This window comes from Bombyx mandarina, chromosome 22 (genome assembly GCF_030267445.1).
Source record: "Bombyx mandarina strain Sakado chromosome 22, ASM3026744v2".
NCBI lineage: Eukaryota > Metazoa > Arthropoda > Insecta > Lepidoptera > Bombycidae > Bombyx > Bombyx mandarina.
The window spans coordinates 14,101,382-14,112,475 of NC_143228.1; the positions used below are offsets into that span (position 1 = coordinate 14,101,382).

Consider the following 11,094-nt stretch of genomic DNA (forward strand, 5'->3'; position numbering starts at 1 on the left):
TTGATGTGTCCCCCGTCGGACGGATTCCTTTTACGTCTTTTATATATCGATTGAGGCACTACGAAGTCTGCCGGGCCAGCTAGTATTATATAAAAAGCAAAAAGCATTGTACAATTCAAAATTTCTTAAAACAACTCTGTTTTTAATTATAGAACAACAAAGTTGAAACAATGGACACCGGTTACTACACTAGATTAGCTTCACTGCTAGAGTGTCTCTTCTTGTCGTACGACGGCCACGGCGGCACTTCCCTTGGCTTGCGACGAACGCGGCTTAATAAAGCGAATGTCGCCGCACAGACCGACAGCGCAGCGGAGAGTTCTAATTTCAAAAACTACAGCTCTTGTGATATGTATTTTGTATTGTCTTTTCCAGCTCTCTAGTCTTGTTTCTTACAGATTAAATTTGAAAATTTCTTTTTTTTTTGTGTGTAATATATTTTACAGTTAATTTTTTTTACGCTGTTTCTAAGTCATGTGTTGTATACTAAGAGGCAGCTATCAATACCACAAATGACTTCCATGATGAATGAATAATAAAACTTAAACCAACTAATGTTATTTACGCAATAATTGGTGGTACGATGAATCGTAAGCCTGCCAAGCCTCAACACTATCGCAAAGCAGTCATGTGTTCCAGCTTGAAAGGCGGGATCACTGTTATATTATGCAACTGGCAATTGTACTCCATGTTTCAAGATAGGTGACGACATCCACATAGTCGTCGTGGCCTAAAGGATAAGACGTCCGGTGCATTCGTGTTGAAGCGATGCACCGGTGTTCGAATCCCGCAGGCGGGTACCAATTTTTCTAATGAAATACGTACTCAACAAATGTTCACGATTGACTTCCACGGTGAAGGAATAACATCGTGTAATAAAAACCAAACCCGCAAAATTATAATTTGCGTAATCACTGGTGGTAGGACCTCTTGTGAGTCCGCACGGGTAGGTACCACCACCCCGCCTATTTCCGCCGCGAAGCAGTAATGCGTTTCGGTTCGAAGGGTGGGGTAGCCGTTGTAACTATACTGAGACCTTAGAACTTATATCTCGAGGTGGGTGGCGCATTTACGTTGTAGATGTCTATGGGCTCCAGTAACCACTTAACACCAGGTGGGCTGTGAGCTCGTCCATCCATCTAAGCAATAAAAAAAAAAAAAAAAAGAAGTCTATGGGTTCTGCCGCACTAGTCAAGGCGCGAGCTCATTCGCTTCGTCTTTGCAATAAATAAATAAGATTTATTTGCTGGTGGCTTGGCCTATTGTGAGCACGCCCGAATAGATAATACCATCCTGTGCATTTCTGCAACGAAGCAGTCATGCGTTCCGGATCAGAGGAGGGAGCAGCCACAATGAAAGCACTGATCTCATATGTATGGACCTGGGTTTCTACCAAACATTAGATGAAGAGCCAAGCCCACCTACCTACTGAAAAAGGCCGCAGATTTATGAACTTTCAAAATCAATGCTTTTTTTATTAATACGCTTTTATTAGCTTCAGGTGTATGTATGTTTGTAACGGAATCTTTGAACATGATTTTGACCCCCTTCAAAACGTCGAATTAACTTGAAATTTGGTATACTTATTTAGGACCGATGACAAATCAATATTTAAAAAAATATTGAAAACATTGAAATTCAACTAAAAATTTAAAAATAAATAATAGTTTAAGAAAAGTAACAAAATACGCTTTTATAGAAAAACCAACTAAAAATTAGAAAATAAATTTTAAAAATAGTGTTAAAATAGTTTTGATTATATCCTGAAAAGCACCCCACGCTTTTTTACAATAAAATCATTTTTCTTACACTTTTTTTAATTCAAATTTATTAAAATTTATTTTCTATTTTTTAGTTGGATTTTCTGTAAAAACGTATTTTGTTAGTTTTTTTTAAACTATTATTTATTTTTTATTTTATAGTTTCAGTAGCGATATGTTTTGTAACTTATCAAACTATTAATAAACTAGCTTCGGTTGACTATGACCATAGAGCTATAAAAATCGAAACAGCAAACACATACAGTTCCAACCTGCATTATTGCGTGTACTATTGTTGGATACAACAAAAGACTTTAATATAAGCGACAGTACTGCAATATTGAGAGCGCTGGAACGCAATATTGAATGTGGTTGCTGGCTACGGAAAAAAACGTTGTATTATTTATTGTGGGAGACGAGGATTTAACTTATTTATTATTCCTTTTATGAAAAGCCATATCCATATATACGTGAAGAGAGGCGCGTCGATTTTTATTTGGGTTTTGGCTTTTGCGGCTTTTCCAAATTAAATTTTATTTCATTTTGGTAAATCGAGTAAAATTCAATTTAACAAAAAAAAAACAATATTTTTATCAATTTGACAGATTTTTTATCGTTTCCGATGAAATGATGAGTTAAACTCTTATTTGGTATTCAGCGGTAGGTTGAGACTGAAGCCTCATTTCGCGGCAGAAATTGGTTTAATTGATACCTATCCTTGCAAGTAAAGAAAAAGTTATACAATACTTAATGTGCAAATGTCTATTGATTCACTGTATTCGATGGTCCAAGCTATATTTCCATTGTGAAATTAGTCCCAAAAAAAAACTCGAGAAATTTTTCACTAATAAAATATTCGCGTCTGTTCCATCCAAATAATGTTTCTCCTGAATATAATGTAAAATTCCATTCCACCTAATACCGACGGCTTAGAGTAGCCGTCCCGATAGCCTTGAAGACATTTGAAATTCTCAAAGCAAAGCCGCGAAGCTCAGAGTCAAGCCGATTGAAGGAACTGCCATTGAGATCGTATCGAGCCGGTCCACAAAAAGACCTCAACCGTTATTGTTATCAAGAGCCGTGTTCGAGTACGTTCCGTTTTACGCATTCAAGTGAACTGCAAACAGCCCGTGGTTTTTGAGACGATTGATTCAGTTGCTCTCGAAACTTTTGTGATTGTCGTGAATTCGCTTTTTTATTGCTTTCCCTGTACCGAGTTGAAAATTTCAACAAATAGCATAATATCTCATTAAGTGTTCTTTATCACTTTACTGGTGGTAGGACCTCTTGTGAGTCCGCGCGGGTGGGTACCACCACCCTGCCTATTTCTGCCGTGAAGCAGTAATACGTTTCGGTTTGAAGGGTGGGGCAGCCGTTGTAACTATACTTGAGACCTTAGAAATTATATCTCAAGGTGGGTGGCGCATTTTCGTTCTAGATGTCTATGGGCTCCAGTAAATACTTAACACCAGGTGGGCTGCGAGCTCGTCCACCCACCTAAGCAATAAAAAATAAAAACTTCTAACTTGTCAGCTGCTATCCTAGAGATAAACACTAAAAAATTTATCACTAAATTTTTTCCCCTACCTATGCTGATAGCGTTAAGAGGCTATTTCAGCTTTTCCTTGACGTGTAGGTGAGCTCAAGGGGCTCAAACCGGAGTGTTGCTAACACTGGCCCTAACAAGAAAAGTGTTTCGCAGAATCTACCACAGGATCGGAAACGCGACCCACTGAGGAGATCCAGCGAGAAACTCAGTGGGCTTTTTTTTTGGTATAATCGAAACAACAATTACTATTCGTTTGTGACCATGGAAATTATAAAGTATTCCAAACATCGAAATAAAAACGTAATGACTTTAAAAAAATCGCGAAATCAAACTTTAAAAATAATTATTATTATATCAAAGACTCGCTAAAGTCGAAAAAAATATCAAAACCCCAAGTCCTACAACTGGCATGTGTAAAGATCTACGCCTACGAAGGATCATTGTTGTTAACAGAATTTCTTACGTTTTTTCGTTTAATATTTTTATAAATACAGGCTTAAATCTTTAGCTACGTACACAATACAATGAAATATTTCTTTGTATAATATTACGATATTCCTATTAGAAAGAAAAAAAAAACAGTTCAGTCTCAACGGAAACCCCAAAGATTGAGTCTAACATACGAGCAGGAAAAACAATCATACCACATGTATTACATGGGGGAAACGGGAAAAAATAGCTTTTCCTTTTGTTTTGTTTATGTATTTGTCTTTCACGGTTCGATGCGTTCGGTAGTTTGTCATTGTCCTTTTATTGGCTTAGCTCTGAGTATAATCCTTTGGGTTAAGTATTTGGATTTTTGGTTTAGGAAAAAGTCGCACTCACCCAAAGGTTAGATAAACTCAAAGGTAGATTTACTACCTAATTCTACTGTGCTGTAATTACTTAATTTTTAATAGTAAGACAGATATTTAATTATTTCAACGAATATTATGAGATCGGTAAAGTCCACAGATGTGAAGATAACAAATTCAACTAATTGAATTCATTGAAATAAAAGCTACCTTGGTTAAATTTGCAAATAGACTTCAGCTAATACAGTGGTCTTAGCATTAAAAAAAATTGAACATTTTTATTTATTGCTTAGATGGTTGGACGAGCTCACAGCCCACCTGGTGTTAAGTGGTTACTGGAGCCCATAGACATCCACAACGTAAATGCGCCACCCACCTTGAGATATAAGTTCTAAGGTCTCAAGTATGTTACAACGGCTGCCCCACCCTTCAAACCGAAACGCATTACTGCTTCACGGCAGAAATAGGCAGGGTGGTGGTACCCACCCGTGTGGACTCACAAGAGGTCCTACCACCAGTAAGAAATTATTCTTTTTAATCATCTTATAAATGATATAACTATAGGAGTATATTATCCGCTGACCAAGTTGTAGTAATATTAACACAAAGTTTCATTTCATTGTATATCAAGAGACCCGAAAGTTGTATGTGCAATGAATTCAAAGAATCCTATACTAATATTTATTTTAATGTGACGCCAATGATGTCGTGATTAGGCTACCGTCGATGTGATTAGCATAAGCAAATGAACCTGGTAACAATTAACACGTTTATTGATCCGTAGGACTTAGGACATCTGTTTGTTTATCTGATGTTTATATTTCATATTTACCAACATTAGGCGGATTAGTGGTGTGGTTATGCTTTAACAATTTGTAATGTGTGTTGCAACTTAAATAATATTAAACACTCATATGTTTAATAAACAACAAGCCTTGACTTGTTTGCCAATTCTTCTCAGTGGTGAAACTTTGAAGTAGCTCTCAAGTCATGGCCCCTATAAGGTACTTGTAAAAGCCTACTGGAAAACAATAGTTTTTGATATTAACGAATTGTTGCAGCAACATATAATAAATGCTTTAGGTTACGAGGGCGGCACTGAAAATTTCGGGAATTAACGAAGTGACACAACATTACTATATATTTAAAAATGTTTTTATTGCTTTTCGAAGTATTCTCCGCGAAATTTGACACATTTTTCCATACGATGGAACCAATCATTGAAGCAACCATTCCATTCGGAAGTTGGGGTCTCCAAAATGGCCGTTTTGTAGGCGTCCATAGCTTCTTCAGGTGATGAAAATCTCTGTCCACGCAATTTATTCTTTATTTTAGGGAAAGTATAGAAATCATTAGGGCTTAGGTCGGGGCTGTACGGCGGATGGTCTAATAATTCTATGTTTTCTTGCTCTAAAAACTCTTTTGTTCTGTGCGCGGTGTGAGAACTCGCATTTCGTGATGGAGGATGATGCGGCGGTTGCAGTTCTCTTTACGGAGTTCAGAAACGACCTGTGGCAAACAAATGCTAGCATACCATTCTGCATTAACCGTTCTTTGTCCCTCAAGAGGAATAGTCGTAACATGGCCGGTTTTGGAGAAAAACGTGGCCACCATTTTTTTTTGCAACACTCCGTGAACGAAAATTTTTTGTTGGCTTCAACTCATTTTCGAACACCCAAACTCGTGACTGGTTTTTTGTTTCGGGTTCGTACGCGTATATCCAGGATTCGTCACCTGATACAATGTTGTATACAGCATTTGAGGATCCTGCGTGGAATCTTTCGAGAGTTCTGACGCACCAAGTAAAGCGAGCCGCTTTTTGCTCTTCACAGAGCGAATGCGGTATCCATCGGGAAAACAACTTTTTTACACCTAATTGTTCATGCAAGATTATTTGTATTTGACTCATACCAATGTCTAAAGTTGCCAGAATTTCGCGGTATGTCACACGTCGGTATCTTCCTTAATCAGCTTACGCACAGCATCAACGTTTTCTTGGGTGACTGCCCTTTTTGGACGATCTTGACGGGGATCATCACTGAGCTTGACACGTCCACGTTGAAACTCAGCAAACCAGCGATAAATTGTGGTTTTGGATGGGGCTTCATCACCAAATGCAGAAATCATCCGGTCAACACACTGTTTTTGTGTTAAACCACTTCGAAAGTCATAATAAATCATCACTCTTGAATTTTCTCGAGTCAATTCCATTTTCTCAACGACTAAACAAGTTTGACAAAAACAGTGGAAATATTCCATTCCCGATACTTTTAGTGCAGCCTAGTACATTACTCTAATTAGAGTAAATATTGACTGTAGCTTAGATGAATGGAGGTGAAATGGGATTTTAGCGAAAACTATGGTTTAGTCCGTGTGAGTTTGATCTATATGCTGACGACCATGAGCAACTGTGCCAACATCAAGTGTAAATTAAAATAATAATTCTAATACCAATAAAAATGTATTCCTGTGAAAAGACTGCCACAAGTGTTATACAATGCAATTGAGACTTCATCCTGAGGTCTTAAGATAAACGCATAAGGTACCCATAAATGCATCGGTTCCAATTTATCCATCCATCTAAGACGATAAAAACCCATTTATTTTTCTATTTCATACTACTTTTTGACATCAAATCCATTTATTACAAAAAAATAAGCCAACCGTAAAACTGTGCCAAATTCGAAATTTCAAATTTTACATTTAACATGAAAGATTTTCAAAGATTTTGGCAAATTCACAAATTTCGGACTAGCTATCAAATAAAACGAACGCGGGACTAAGCCTGGTCGAGCATCGTAAAATCCAGGTTAAGCCCGGCGCAAGATCCCATTTGACTGACAATGAGCCCTGGCAAAATGCTGCGCTAAGTTGTAAACTTTAGTGACTAGGTTTTGTGGAATATCCTGATGTGACCAATGATGTTACGAGATTCAAATCCACGAATTTTCCAAGTTTTCATTTCTTAAGTTTTTTTTTTTTGTTTACTGCACTAGAAGCATGTACAAACTTACGACCTATTGATGTTCTGTTCTTTCTGAGGCCCGCGAATATCACAATGTGAAGGCCAACACTCGCTGCGTAACGTGAAAATAAACCTCTACATATTTTTCTGTATTTTTATCATTATAAATGTGAAAGTGTGTTTGTTTCTCTATTTGTTTGTCCTTCTTCGAAGCGAAGCAACGAATTGAAAGAAACCAATTTTTTTTAAGTAATAGTTCAGGAATGTGACATAGGCTACCTCTAGCTACATCCCGAAAAACATCTGATCCCCACGGGAAACCACACAACCACGGCAGGCAGAATTAGGCAGAGCGGTAATCACTTGCATGGGTCTCACTCACAATGTTCCCGGCTATCAAAGGTCAAAGTTTTAATTACGTTAAAATAGCCCTTCCAACAAGAACGCACGATTTCTTCTCGGTATAATTAGGTACTAAAAAATTCCTGATCACTGTATGGACACGCTCTAACAACGACCAGAAATCTCTAATAAACATGAAGTTTTCCGATAATCTATTTTTTTCTTTCATTACTACAGTTTCGAAGTGGTCAAAGCCCGTTGATATCAACGTTATAAGGTCGAAGGCTTTTTTGTATTCTATCGACTGTTCTACACTTCAAACTGCCGCGCCATTAATAAAATATCTATCCATTTGTGTGTATACTTGTACTTTGTATAACTAACCACAGGAACGTTTCATGCGTCCTCTTCCGAACCATATTGAGGTACCGTGTGGAGGCACTCAAGTACTTAAGTATTCTGCGTGAAATGGAGCAAAAATAAAGGCTGAGAGAAAAATGTATTTAAAGACTTCAAGGGTCTCGGTATTTCCTTAGCAGATGGCTTAATACATAATGAACTTTGATTTTACGGTATGAATATGAGATGCAAATATGTATGCTGCTTTTTTTTCTCCGAAGGCAGACAGACAGTTCCGCAAATATGTATACTAGATATATGTGAGAATTCGAATTATTAGTGATACCGAATTTTAAAAGTTTAATATGTGGTGCTTATGTTGAATAGGTAGTATAGTCTTTTCGATATCAGCAAACTCAGTATTATCAGTTTTGGGAAACTTTAAATTCATCATCTCCCATAGTCCCTCTCTATATACGCAACTGAACTCAATTTTCAACTTATCATTCGACATTGTGAATGAAATATGAATGAATATTATTATTTAAGCTCAAAATGGACGCAAGTAACATGATCATATAATTTTGATTGCATTAACTATATAATGGCAAATAGGTTCGGTGAATTCGGCATGATATTTCAATGCATTCATCAGTGCTAGTAACCATTTACTAGATGAGTTACATACGAATTATATCAATAATCTCCTTGAAAAACCTATATTTCAGACAAATTAAATTAATTATCAAAATGAACTTTATCGCTGTGCACACTACGTAGGAATAAAGTGTTTGATGTTTTCCTCCGTCTTAAGCGTAAAGAAAAAGTAATTTTCCATTAGCATATTTAAAATGATACTCTTATATTTTCATTTTAAATTTGTTATTATCTATACTCTATACTTACTAGGTACTAATAATAATATTATAAAGAGGAAAGATTTGTTTGTTTGTTTGTATTGAATAGGCTCCGAAACTAATAAAGCCGATTTGAAAAATTCTTTCACTGTTTGGAAGCTACACTATTCCCGAGTGACATAAGCTATAATCTTTTTTGAAACAAATTAAGGATCCTTACTAAAACTCCAATAATGTAACCCAAGGTGTAAAAAATTACCTAAAATATTCTTTACGTTGCGTGCCCTGCGAAAACTTCTGATGATAGAATAAAATAATGTACTACGACTTTGTAGAACATATTATTACGTCTAACTATTATAGTTATGCCGCAATAAGTGTTCTTTTATTTAAAAAATAAATAACGACAAATATCGTTGAAATTTTTGTTAAAGAACCGAGCGGAGCCGGATCGGGCCGCTTGTAGGTAATAATGAAGTAAATTAATACAGGGCCTAAGTTTTTATTGTTCTTTTACTTTGGTATTCATCGACAACTATTAGCCGATGCTTGTCTGGACACATCTAGAAAATCAAATCTATCAGCTCTGCAACAACTGTTGATGAAGAAACGTATGATAAAATCTGTATGTATATCTGAAGACAAAACCATGAACGGATATGACGAATATGATTAAAGAGCGAAATCAAGATACATTTAACACAATTTAAGATTGTAGACATGAGAATTGTAGATGTCTATGGGCTCCAGTAACCACTTAACACCGGTGAGCTATGAGCTCGGCCACCCATCTAAATAATAATAAAAAAAAACTATTACTAACGCAAAAATACCATAGGATTTCTTCTGAGAGTAAATAATACCTAAATCTGTCTAGACTCGACTTGACCTTTATTTAGGATTACATTTTTATCAGGAATATTTAGCGTGAGAATTTTCATTCGCAAACATGATTTGACACTTTTTCACAGCCTCGCTTTTATTCGTTAAACGGTTTCTAAGATTATACAGACACAGGACTTATTTAATACTTTTTGAGGCGAACACATTTTACGTATTCATCATTTTATTTTTTCACAAATACGACAGCTTTATTATTATAAGAACCTAATAATATATTTCCTGCTTTAATTACGTGGTAAAACTTCTACAAAAAATATAAAAGCCCGTCCTGTATTACCATCACAGATATCCGAATTTACTTAACAAAGTACTCACATAAAACGGAAAATCCAGTGAAACGGCTATAAAAGCGAACATCAAACGGACACCGCTTAGTCAACACTTAATTTTGTCACCACAATAACACTGCTAACCCTCGCGCAACGTTATTTTCGTAACTGGACTGGCTAGAGCACGACACGCGTCCGACACCAACGACGGCTGACACCGAACTGTGGAGGGTTGAAAAGGATCAAGGATAGTATCCACTGAATTCCACTGACTACTCTACATACATGCACCGAAATCAAAACGAGCCAAAGATTCCCAGTTCATTCGAGCACGAAAATTATTGAAGTTTCAATGCCATAAATCCGAGGTTGGTCATCTGGCGACGCTTATGCCGACCATCTTTGATGTTTACTTGTACATTTGAATGAGTTTCGAAGTTGCGTAGAGCATACAATCTGGAATGACGATCAAAAGTATATGCTGTTTATAATCTTGTTAATAGCGGTCGAGATCAATAAATTCTCTCAAGAAATTGCTTTCGAGTTGAATACGTGAGTAAATATTTGGCGTAGCTAATTTCAGTGATACTAGAGTTACTGAAACACATACCTCTGGAAGAGTTTCCAATTACATTCCTTGCAGTTTCGAATTTGAATAAATAATTTTACTGGTATAGTTTAGATAGAGTTTAGTTCGTGATTATAAGATTTGTTGAGGTTATATGAAATTATTCTACTATTAATAACAAAATAGATCTGTTTGTAAAAATACGCTCGTATTCGCGCTAAATCCACTCGAACTAATTTCGAAAAATGAAATTCTTATCTAATTCTTATCATGAGTACTGTTAGGGGCAAGTTGTAAGCCCGTAAGTAAGGTAAGGCTACACCACTTGCTGGTGCTGTGATTACGCCCTTCACGATAAAGGAATAACATCCTGCTTATTCCTACCCTAAAGCAACTGATAGGCCGTCGTTTGAAGGGAGGCGTTCTGTTAATCCTTTCGCGAAGCAGCAACGTATCCTGGCTTGGAAAGTGAGGTAGCCGTTACACTATACAATTGAGACTAAAGCCCCATATATTTATGGTATAGTGAGTGGCAAAAGTTATCTAGTGGTGAATATAGACTTATTCTCAAATTGCACCTAAAGACTTGTTATTACCTAATACGCATGAAATGCATAAGGCCCGTTAATTGGCTAAATTAAGTGCTTAGATTTTTTCTAACCAGTGACTGACAGGAACAATGTAACAAAATTCATTGCTATCGTAATTTATAATGATTATTAATAACTAGCACAACTAATTAAGTTTT

At 36.4% G+C, this 11,094-nt stretch overlaps 1 protein-coding gene across 4 annotated transcripts in view; it reads right to left on the bottom strand.

The window, feature by feature from the left end:
• The window catches only part of Grip (Glutamate receptor interacting protein), a 313,660-nt gene extending 303,650 nt beyond the window's left edge, over positions 1-10,010 (bottom strand). For all 4 annotated transcript variants that reach the window (XM_089737187.1, XM_089737185.1, XM_089737186.1 and 1 more), the window contains exon 1: positions 9,825-10,010. The gene's annotated coding sequence lies outside the window, so the exon portion shown is untranslated. The remainder of the gene's footprint in view (positions 1-9,824) is intronic.
• Positions 10,011-11,094: the final 1,084 nt, after the last annotated feature.